Below are 12,378 nucleotides of genomic sequence, written 5' to 3' on the forward strand. Positions count from 1 at the left end.
TGTATCGTCCAGGAATTAACACTTCTACACACAAATGGTGGTAGATGCTTGGAATTCTCTTCCATAAAAGGTGGTGAATGCTGGATCAGCTGTTAATTTTAAATCTGAGCAGATAAATTTTAGCTAAGCAAAGGTATTAAGGACTTTGGTCCAAAGACAGGTGTATGGAGATAGATTGAGTTTTAAGTGCCCTTTGGAAATTTTGGGATGGGCGATAAATCCTGGCCTGGCCATCGATGCCCACATATAGTGAATGAACATGAAAAAGATTACAGATCAACATTGATCGCATTGAATAGAAGGAAATGCTCGAGGAGCTGAATGACCTCCTTCTGTTCCTATGATTTACTGCCAAGCCATAATTTTTTAGAGCAAGATTTTTGTGCGTCTGAAGCTACATGCAATCACATTAAATTTCCACTGACAATGGACATTAGTTGCATTAGACTTTTGGTTCCAGATGTCCAAAATTGAATTTCAATTCCACAATCTGCCAAAACAGGATTCAAACCCAGGTCCCTAGATTAATAATCTAACAAAAGTACCATTAAGCCATCAAATGCCCTGCTTCAAGCTTGCTTAGATTTAATGTGACTGCCTTGCAGAAAATCTCACCAAAATAGGGTTGAAACATTCACCCACACATCTCATTCTCAACAGCTTTTTTTTTTTTTGCGGTGCAAAGGGCTCCATATTTCCATTAATTTTTGTGTGAAGAAATTACCTGAAACAATTTATGTCTATTTTTATGCCTCAGAATCTGATTTTCCACACTGGAGTGAGCAGTACACATATCAACTCATTTGACCATCCTCAACTCTTCACTTATGTCACAGCTTATTCATTTTATGTTCAAAGAAATTTCACAATTTGAACCATGTTTATTGTTCTAGTATATTGGTGCTGCATCCAATCCAAACTTAATATCTGTTTTGTTGTCTCTTCTTGTGAAGGTGAGAAGTTACACATCGTGTATATTGGGAAGCATTGAGCCAATGTCTGGAATATTGCGTATAGAATTGGTCTGAAAACAGAAAAAAAAATGCTGCAAATCACAATGGGCCAGGCAACATCCATAGAGAGAGGTAACTTTTGGACTCTAGACGACCCTTCATCAGAGCTGATGTGAAGTGTGGTGGGGCAGCATTTATGCAATGGTGGGGGTTGGATGTGGAGTGCTGGGGATGAAAGGGTGTTAATAGAGCAGATTAAGTGACGGTAATGTGAGAATGGCAGAACAATGGTGTGTCTACCTGACAGATAGGAAAGAACAGCAGTCCCACTGGAGTTGGGGGGGTGAGGACTGTATGGGGGAAGCGGATATGGTGACAGAGAATTTAACAAATAACGCTAAAAGGGATGGAACGGGGGTGGGTTCACAAGAAATGCAGCTTCACCTGAAAAGACTATTTAGACCCTTGGATGGCGAGCAGGGAGGAGATGAAGGGCAAGTGTTGAACCTTCTGTGGTTACATGGGAAGGTGCTGTCAGAGGAGGGTGGTGTTGGTGTTCGAGGATGGAACTCGGGTGCCCCAAAGGAAATGATCTCTACAAAATGCAGATGGGGGAAGAGAGGAGAAGATGTGTTTGGTGATGGCATTCTTTTTTGAAAGAGGAGTCTGGTGCGATGAAAAGTGAGGACAAGGGGGAACCAATCATGCTGTTGTGAATGATGGTGAGGGGCAAGGGCAGATCCACGGGTGACAGGCTTGAGGCAGATTAAAGAACATAAGAACATAAGAACATAAGAAATAGGAGCAGGAGGAGGCCATCTGGCCCTTCGAGCCTGCTCCGCCATTCAATAAGATCATGGCTGATCCTTTCGTGGACTCAGATCCACTTACCCGCGTTCTCACCGTGTCCCTTAATTCCTTTATTGCTCAAAAAAAACTACCTTTTTTTTAAAAACATTTACTGAAGTAGCGTCAACTACTTCACTGGGCAAGGAATTCCATAAATGTTCCGTGTTTGAGTGTTCCTTTGCCTATATTGCACCCACATGTTTCAACCATATTTGATACTTAGGTAGAATTTTATACACTGGCAACCTAAATTGAACATCTTCTCTTGCAATTCCCCAGTGGACAATTGTCAAAAATGTGTTTGCCCTTCTTCCACCAGTCCATTAAATTTTCAGGTTTTATATACTTGGGCCATTCAATTTCTGTATTCGTATCTGACTCTGGCCCTTCACTGTTTAAAACAAAAACTAGCTGAGTCTATTATTTCACCATCCATACTGTCTAATTTGGAATTACCAAATCTTGAATTACATTTGTTACAGTCTTGTCCACTCACTGAATCATAGAATGCCTGCAGTACAGAATGACTTCATTCAACTCATCAGGTCTTCTCCGAACCTCCGAAGAGCATCCCTGAGTCCATTTCTTAACTTTACTTCACCCTCCTTGATATTGGTTAGCTTTTATCGAAGGCCTTTTGACAGTACAGATGAACTACGTTTGAGTATTTGCCACCACGCTGCTATTTTCTCAAATAATCCACAGGTTTGTTCAAGCAAAATTTCTCCTTAAGCAATTGAGAAATTGAATGCAATGTAGTACTTGATCAGACAGGATTGTTAAGGTAAACAGAGAAAATATTCACAGAAAGGACATTGTCATTGCAGTCTGGGCATTACAGGCATTTACTACCTATTCCTAGTTCCTCTTGAGAAAGTAGTGATGAGCTTCCATCGTGAACTGTTGCAGTCCTTGTGTTGTAGGTTGACCCACAATGCCCTTAGAGAGGCAATTCCAGGATTTTGACCAAGCAACAGTGAAGTAACAATGATATATATTTCCAAATCAGGATGGTTAATGGCTTGGGGTGGAACTTATAGGTGGTGAAGTTCCCATGTATTCGCTGCCCTTGTCCTTCTAGATGGATATGTTCATGTGTTTGGAACTTGTCGTCTCAGAACATCAGAACGTTAGGAAAAGGAGCAGCATTAGGCCATCTGGGTCATTGATCCTGCTTCATTATTCAAAAAGAACATGCTGATCTTGTTGTGGACTCAGCTCCACTTATCCATCTGCTCACCAAACCCTTAAATCCTTTACTGTTTAAAAATCTATCTATCCTTGCCTTAAAAATCATTCAACGAGATAGCTTCAACTGTTTCACTGAGCATGAAATTCCACAGATTTATAATCCTTTGGGTGAAGAGACCTTTGATGATTTTTTGCAGGGCATCTTGTACATGGTATACCCTACAGCTATTGAGCGTTGGTGATGGAGGGAAATTTTGTGCTGACAGGTGCATTGTCGTCCTCTGATTATTGATCGTCTAGTTATAGTTAATTGGCAGAAACATTCGAAGTTTTTATTATTGTGTGCTCATGGTGTAAAAATGAGCATGAGAAAACACTGGACTGGCTGGCAAATTGTTCCTGGTTTAGATAACTGTGGCAGGTGATATATGTAGAAGATGTTTCAAAGATTGCGAGCACAGAATTTAAGAACGTAAGAACTCGGAACAGCAGTCGGCAATTCAGCCTGAATTACCAGCATAATAATTACTTTGCGATTCATGCAGGAGGATATCCACATCCCTCTGCATCGCAGCACAGTGAAGTTTCCCTCTATTTAGATAATAAGTTGAATTTCTATTCCTCTGACCAAAATGGATAACCTCACACATCTGCATTAAACTTCATCAGACAAATTTGGATCTATTCACTTCACCTATCCATATCCATTTGTAAATTTCTTAATTCTTCATTGCAATTTATGTTCCCACTTATTTCAGTCTTTGGCAAATTTGGCTATACGATTTTCTATTCCTGCATCCAAGTCATTGAAATAGATTGTACATATTTAGGGCCAAGGGAAAGGATTCTGTGCACCAAATTAGTAAAGCTGCGCCAAGTAGAAAATGAGTCGTTTATTTGGATTCTGATGTCTGTTATTTAGGTAATGTATTGATTCCTCACCCAATGTGAGCTTAACGTGTGCCTTCTTATGAACACTGAATTCAGGAAAACGTTCTCTCTCAGACTTCTGAACGAACTTTGCACATTTCAAATTTAATGTTGATGTTGGTTTTTGAACACCTTCTTTACAGCTGTAATTTTGTACTCCTCGCTCAAATCATTCAGCATATCATCTTTCTGCCTTTGTATGTCACAATGTCTGATTCCACGTGAAAAAAAATTACAGCACTTAGATGCATGTGACAATAATAACTCAAAACAAATCAAAAACACCCTGACCTTAATTCAGAACAAGGGACTCATGTTGATAGATTATCCTCTTTATTGGTTGCAGCATTGGTTTAAAACCGCTACTGTCTAACATATGAAACCAAAGCAGAAAAAATTGGAGAAACTCAGCAGACCTGGCAGCATCTGTGGACAGAAAGCGGAATAAGTGTTTTTCGTCCAGTGACCCTTCTTCAGAGCTCTGCACTCTGGCCACTGGGCTTGAAACATTCATTTTCCTTACTCTCCACAGATAGTGTCAAACCTGTTGAGTTTCTCCAGCAATTTCTGTTCTTGTTTCAGATCGTCAACAGCCACAGATATTTGTTTTATTTACTCTCTAATATCTCCCACTTATAACGAAATTCCAGGTCTTAAGTCTGTTTCCTTTTCTGACCATTTGAGTATCATCAGCATTCTTTTATATTTATCTGATTTAGAGCAAAGGCACTTTTATGTTTAGAGTTCAATCTTTAACGCTGGCGTAAATTGAAGGCTTTACTCAGTTGGCTGGATGGCTGGATTGTAACAAACTGAGAACAAGAATAGGTTTCAATTGTCACTCCAGCTAAGGTTACTGTGAAAGATTCTCCTTCTGAACATCTTGTTATGGACCTGACCAAATTCCCTCAAAATATTCAGAAGATAGTCTGGACTGAAACATTTTTTGTCTTATTTTTAAGGGTAAATGAAAGGTGTTGCATTCCAGACTCAACTGGATTGGTCAAACTCCCGGATTTAAAGCAAAACACACTTTATTCATTCACTGTATTGAAAATACAACAAAAGAAAGATGGAATTGGAATAACTTAGCTCTAATGGAAAACTTAGAATAGATACAGTAGCTATAATTAATTAACTGTTCCAATAGAGTAACATCCCATAAACACACCCTTGGCTAAAGGCAAATTCACAAAATAGATGCTCTCACATGCAAGTTCAGGATCAGGTAGAGAACTCCTAGGTTTTAGCTGTACCCATGAGAGGTAAAAATAGCTAGCACTTCTTCAAAATGCCAACAGCAACGGCTGAAAATAAAAACTAAATATCCTGGTTCCGTGTGAGTTTGACTACACCCTTACAGGCTGCTTCTATTTTTCCAACTTGGAAAAAAAACTCCAAGGCCTCACAAACTGTTTACTTTTTTGCCTCTGAGTAGACTGCTCGTACCTCTGCGTGAAAACCTCTCTTAAAAAGAAACAGGAAAAAATAAACCTCTTAAAGCCACAGTGTCATCATACACTCGCCTTGCTTGAGTGCTCCACAGGTTAAACCACCATTAGCCCTATTTGATACGTCTGTGGCCGCACTCTTCATTCCAAGTCTTAGAAAATTTTTACAAAAATAAAACCCCTAACTTTATTTAATAGTTTCTTTATCTCTACCTATACATTTCTTCCTTACTTTCTTTTAATTTTTAAGCTGGGGGTCGGATAGTTTTTGCATCACTCTTCATTTCAAAGTATTCCATTGCTACTTGGTAAAACAAACAAGGGCAAGACTTATTCAATTAGGGCTATCGGTAGTGTTGTTGAACAGAGAAACCAGGGTTCAGGTACATAATTGTTTGAAATTTGCAACACATCAGCAAGATGGTTAAGAAAACGTTTAGCACACTTGCCTTCATTAATCAGACTGTTGAGTATAGAAGTCGAGACGTCACGTTAAGGTTTCACAGGACGTTGGTGAGGCTTCCTCTGGAGAACTATTGGCAGAATATTATTACATTGGAGAGGGTTCAGACAAGATTTACCAGGATATTGCCGGGAATGGAGAGTTTGAGCTATAAAGATAGGTTGGATAGGCTGGGACTTGTATTCACTGGTGCTCAGAAGGTGAGGAGTGACCTTAAAGAAGTTTGAAAATCATGAGTGGCACAGATAAGGTGAATAACAAAGATCTTTTCCCTAGGGTGGGCGAGTTCAATGCGAGGCGTCATACTTTAAAGGTGAGAGGAGAAAGATTTAAAAAGGACATGAGGGGCAAACATTTTACACAGAGAATGGTTCGGGTGTGGAATGAACTGTCAGAGGAAGTGGTAGATGCAAGTACAGTTACAACACTTGGATAAGTGCATGAATAAGAAAGGACTTGAGGGATATGGGCCAAAAGCAGGCACGTGGGCATAATTTGATTTGGCAATTTTGGCATGAATGAGTTGGACCAAAGGGTCTGTTTCCTGTTGTATGACACTATTACACTGTGACTGTATGACTGTAAGACTCTATGAACTCTGTGAATACTACGAATGCTTTTTGGTGTCAGCAAGCTACTTAACCTTATTGTGCACTCTTCCTGCAAACCACCACCACACCCCCTCCCCAACCCCGCCACCCGGACTACGCAGGAGAACAGCCCCCATTCATTCTCTGTCTCTCTACGACCCTACATCCCATTCCCCAATCTGTTTTCTTTTGGCACCAAGAAGCAGAGATGTTGGTGCATTCAGGAAATGCGGATTGAGGGAGGAGAGGTAAAGGGAGATATAATAATGAGTCTTTTCTTGCAATGATAGAGAGAAAGAGAGCTGTGGGAGAGAAAGATAGAATTTGAGAGAATGGGGAGGTCGAGAAAGATTGATAAAATGAGGAAGGAAGGTAGAAAGAATGGGGGAGAAAGATTGCTAGAACGGGAGGGTGAAAAGATAGTGAGAATGAAGAGGAAAGATCTGGCAAGAATGGGGACAGAAAGATAGCGAGAATGAGAGGAGGAGAAGATAAAAAGAATGAATGGGGGAGACAGATATCGAGAATGATAGGGAAAGATAGCGAGAATGGAGGGAAGGTAGCGAGAAAGACAGGTGGGAGAAAGACAGAGGGAAAGAGAATAGCAGGAGAGAAAGATGGGGGAGAGATTAGTGCGAGGGGTTGTGGAGAAAGGTACAGAATGAAACAGAATAACAAGCATGTAACTTGCCACAGAGGGAAACAGAAGGTAAGGGCGAGAGGGAGATGCCCAGTGCTTGATGTATTCATGCCATTGAACCACAGATTGGAATTTGGAAAACTTTTGTCGAAATTTATTCTTGGCCTAAATCGTTGTGACAGATCAAATTAACGTTGCTTTTGAAAATAGAAATAATTTCTCATTTCTACTTGTAGCGATTATAGTCTCAAGATTTAGAAGTCTAAAATAGATAGATAATTCTTTCAATCATTGTATAAATAGTCTACCCCCGATCCCCTTTGAAAGCCATTATCTATGAAGGCAGTAGATTCCAGATCCTAATCACTCACTGAGTGTAAAGATGATTGCTGTTGTCATGTTTGGTCTCTTTGACATTTAAGTTAAGCTTCTGTCTCCTGGTTCTTCCCTTTGGAGCAGCTGGTAACGATTTCTCCAATAACAAAGAGACAATGCAGATAATTTGTGTGCAAAAGTTATGTGTGAGAACATCTAAGAGCATCTAACAAATAGATGAGCAAATTGAGGAAACTGAAAACTTGGGGATTGGAAGTGACAGATTAGAATCACATGAGTACTTCTGATAGATAAATATATGGAAGCATATCGATTGGGCCAACCTGACGATGCTGGCATTTCTGCTCCATGTGATCCTCTTCACTGCCCTCTTCACTCACTTTCTCAGCTGATATTTTACTACATTGCCATCAATAGTGGGAAAACTGATGGAGACCACAATATGGGATAAGATAAATATGCACTTAGAGAAAAGTAAGTTCATACTAGACACTAACAAGGCTTAGTTAAGGGCATGTCATATCTGACAATTATAAATAAGTTCTTTAAGAGCTAACACAGATAATGGATAAGGGAAATGCTGTGATGTGTATTTGGACTTTCAGAAAGCACTTGAAACGGTGCCATGGAGTAGGATGGTTAGAAACTTAGAAATGTTTAGGATTGACAAGTCCTTAACAGATGAATTAGAAGTTGGCTCCATAGGTTTAAATGGGTACTTCTCAGACTGGAGACGACTTGAAAGCGGTGTTCTCCAGGGATCAGTGTTGTTACTTTTGCTGATTCACATAAACGGTTTGGAGATGTGTATTGAGGGCAAAATTTATAAATCTGCACAGTTGATGAAAAGCTTGGGAGAAAAATGAATTGTGAGGATGTCACTGAGTGAATTCAGAGAGACATTGATAAGTTGGCCAAATGCGCAGATGCCTGGCAAACGAATTTCAATGCAGAAAAATTTGAGGTAATGCATTTTAGTAGAAGAAACGCAGAGACACTACAGGCTTAATAGTACAACTTCGAGGGGAATACAGAAGGAGAGGGATCTTGGATTCATTAACATAATTCTCTGAAGTTAGCCAGGGAAGTTGAAAGAGTTGATATGATGTTTATAGGATGCTTGAGTTTATAAATAGAGATAGAGAGTATAAAACAAGGAAGTGATGCTACACCTCTATAAATCATTGGCCAGACCATATTTGGAGTATTTTCTTCAATCCTGGGCATATTATTTAAGGAAGGATGCTAAAACCCTGGAGAGAGCGCAAAGGAGATTTGCCAGAATAATACAAGGAATTAAGGATTTTAGAAAAAAGGAACAATTAGAAAGATTAGACTTATTCTCCTTGCCGCAGAGAAAGTTAAGAGCTGACCTTAATGAGGTGTTCAAAATTATGAATAATTTTGACATGGTAAAGAAGGATATTCTGCTTCCATGAGTTGGTATGTCAGGAACTAAGGGTCACAACTTCAAGATCGCCAGCAAGGGAGCTAGCGGTGTGATGAAGAGAAACATCGTTACTCAGAGAGTTGTTAGGAATTGGACTACGCTGCCTGGGACAGTGGTAGGGGCAGATTCCACAAGAGTTTTTCATGACAGAGATGGATATATATTTGGAAGGGATGAAGTTAGAAGATTATGTCGATAGGAATGGAGAATAGGATTAGTTCTTTCAAGAGCTGGTACAGACATGATGGATCAAGTGGTCTCCTTCTGAACTGTAAAATTCAATGATTCTATGAGTTTTAATTTACTTGGATGTTCACAGAGTCATGCCAAGTTTACACAAATGCAGCAGCTCAAGAAGGCAGCTTTTTGCCACCCTCAAATGCTGGCCCAGCCAATGATGCCCACGTTCCACGAATGAATAGAAAAAAGATCCAGCTACTCTATTGTATTAGCAACAGTTCGCAGAAGGTTATACTAGATAAATACTCGGAATGAGCAGATTGCCTTTTGAGGAAAGATAGACAGGCTATACGTGCATCCTTTTGTAGACTCAGAGGTGACTTATTTGAGTCTTTGGGAATCCTCTTGCTTAACGGCAGAGGTCAATAGATTTTTGATTCACAGAGGGATGAAAGGCTATCGGGGGATATGCAGGAATGTAGAGTTGAGGTTAAAATCACAACAGCCAATGATTTATTAAATGAAGGGGCAGGCTAACAGGACCGCGTGGCTTACTGTTGTTCGTTTGTTTGTATTCTGCATTGTCTGCCTTACCCCTCAGACTGTAATAGTCCTTCATATTCAGATAATTATCCAATTCTGTTTTGAGAAACGCAAACGTGTGCAAAAGAGTTGACAAATGGATTATAATACTGGAAAATGCAAAGTTGTTCATTTAGCAAGGGAGTACAAGACAGCAGTTTCTTTAAAAAAATCACTCGTAGAAGGTGGGCACCCCTGGCTGGCCAGCATTCTATTGCCCTTCCCTGCTGCCCTTGAGAAGGTGGTGGTGAGCTGAATTTTTGAACCTCTGCACACCACGTGCTGGAGGTAGACCCACAATGTCGTTAGGGAGGGAATTCCAGGATTTTGATATATCGAAAGTGAAGGAAGAGTGATGCATTTCCAGGACAAACATCCCACTAGATTGGCAGCACAACCAGAAGCACTTATTCCCTCCACTATCAGCACTCAGTAGCAGCAGTATTTTACAATCTACAAGAAGTGCTGCAGAAATTCACTAAAGATCTTTAGGCAGCGTCTTCCAAACATATGACTACTTCCGTCTTGAAGGACAACTGCAATAGACACTTGGGAACATCACCTCTGCACATCCCTTCTGAGGCATTCACCATCCTGACTTGAAAATATATCGCTGTTCCTTCAGTGTCACTGGGCAAAATCAAAATCGACAGTTTTTGTTTTCTTTTCTTTCTCCTCGCCTAAAAACAGGGAAGAGAGATGAAGAGGCAAATATGGATAAATTTGCTGATAGAATGGTAACAGAAGACATTGCGTGATATTAGGGGACACCAGATTAGGGAATTTGTAAACGTATGACTAAATATAAGCATGTGATATCAAGACATACAGTGGCTACAAGACCTGGTCAGAGGTCAGGTATGCTGCTCTCTGAAGCCTGTTCACCATCTACAAGACTTGCGTCAAGAGTATGATGAATATTCCTCACTTGCCTGGATGAGGGCAGCCCTAACAAAATTCAAGAAGCTTGACACCAACCAAGCCAAAGCAGCACACTTGATTGGCACCATATCCACAAATATTCACTTCCTCCACCATCGATGCTCAGTAGCAACAGTGCGTACTATCTACAAGACACACAGCAGAAATTCACCAAAAATCATCTGCTGCACCTTCCAAACACATGACAACTTCCATCTAGAAGGGCAAGGGCAGCAGATACATGGGAACAACATTCCAAGCATGTTCCCCACCATGCTGACATACAGCTGTGTCGTCATTCCTTCATTGTCGCTGGTTCAAAGTCCTTGAATTCGGTGCCGAACGGCACAGCAGGTGGACTGCAACAGTTCAAGAAGGCAGCTCACCACTTTCTTCTCAAGCGGCAGCTAGGGTCTGGCAATAAATGCTGGGCCCAGCCAGCGACTCCCGCATCCCACAAGTGAATAAAGAAAATTGGACTGGCTGAAAACTACCAGATTATGGTATGATAGAAAATATCAATTCTCATTTGCAAAAGCATGGGTTTATGGAAGTCAACCAGCACAGAAGGGCAAATGGAAAATGTTTCCTGACCAATTAGCTTCATGTCTTAATGAGGTGACATATAGTACGATGAAAGGACAACAACAGGTTCCATAAATTTCTGAAGGTACAGTATAAGTGTTTCCACCTCTGATCTACAAGACCCATGTTCTGATCCCAACTACTCCAGAGGTTGTAGCGTGCTGACTTAAACAAAATGTAGCAATAAAATAAAGCTCAGCAGGTTAAAAAACGTTTTGAATTCCACAAAACAGATTTGACAGTGAACAGATGAACATGGTATTAAAAGGGTGATTGATGTACGGTTGCCCATGTGGGGAATTTAGTCAATCAGTTTTTGAAATCGCATGATTTAAACAAGAAAAGCTGCAAAAAAAAAAAAAAAAAATCTGCAACAGAGGTACTTGGGGGAAATGAAACATATAAAGCGAGCACCAAGGATGCAGCATGTAATTAGGATGGCTTCTGAAATGCTGGCCCTTATTTCAAGAGGTTTGGACGATAAGTGTATGGAAGTCTTACTGTAAATATACAAGAGGCTGGTGACGCCATATCTGGAGTACTGTAAGCACTTTTGCTCATAGAGTGGTAAAGGGGCACCAGTTTAAGACCGAGATGAGGAGGGATTTCTCCTTGCAGAGGGTTGTGCGTTTTCGGAATTCCTTGTGGTTATTTAAGTCTCAGTCGAAAGATTCTTGATAACTCAGGGAATCAAGGGTGACGGAGAAAGGGCAGAAAAGTGAACATGAGGAATGTTGGATCAGCTATGATCCTATTGAATGGTATAGCAGGCTCAAGAGTCCTGTTCCTATTTCCAATGGCCTGTATGGATGGTTTTCCGACCTGAGAGAAAGATATAGCGGAGCCTTCCAGGTGTCAGCATTAGATCCTTTACATTTCTTGTTGCATGTACCTATCTGGACACTGGTTTTCCATGGTGCAATTAAAAGTTTATGAAGTGACGAATCTTGTCAATTTTGAGAAGGCTGAGGGCACAGGTAGAGCTGTTTAAATGTACAGACACTTGGACATGTAGGCTAACGTGTGAAAGTTATACATTGGAAGAAATAACAAGGAGAGGAAGTGATACCTGTGGGCTACAATTTGAAGACAGGCATGAGAGTAGTGGAATCTGTTCACATACTCACCCACTGTTGGAGGTCGTAATTGATAAAATGCTTCAAAAATTAAATGTGACAATTGGCTTTGCAAATAGGGATGAGTATTATATAAAGCAGGAAGTCATGCCAAATTTTTGTTTATTTCTCTCTCTCTCTC

At 40.4% G+C, this 12,378-nt stretch overlaps 1 protein-coding gene across 1 annotated transcript in view; it reads left to right on the forward strand.

The window, feature by feature from the left end:
• Window positions 1-1,022: 1,022 nt before the first annotated feature.
• LOC109931807 (GPI-linked NAD(P)(+)--arginine ADP-ribosyltransferase 1-like) overlaps window positions 1,023-12,378 on the forward strand; it is a 44,713-nt gene continuing 33,357 nt past the window's right edge. Inside the window, exon 1 of the mRNA XM_048620863.1 lies at window positions 1,023-1,085. The gene's annotated coding sequence lies outside the window, so the exon portion shown is untranslated. The remainder of the gene's footprint in view (window positions 1,086-12,378) is intronic.

The sequence above is a fragment of the Rhincodon typus genome, chromosome 48 (genome assembly GCF_021869965.1).
Source record: "Rhincodon typus isolate 14 chromosome 48, sRhiTyp1.1, whole genome shotgun sequence".
Taxonomy (NCBI): domain Eukaryota; kingdom Metazoa; phylum Chordata; class Chondrichthyes; order Orectolobiformes; family Rhincodontidae; genus Rhincodon; species Rhincodon typus.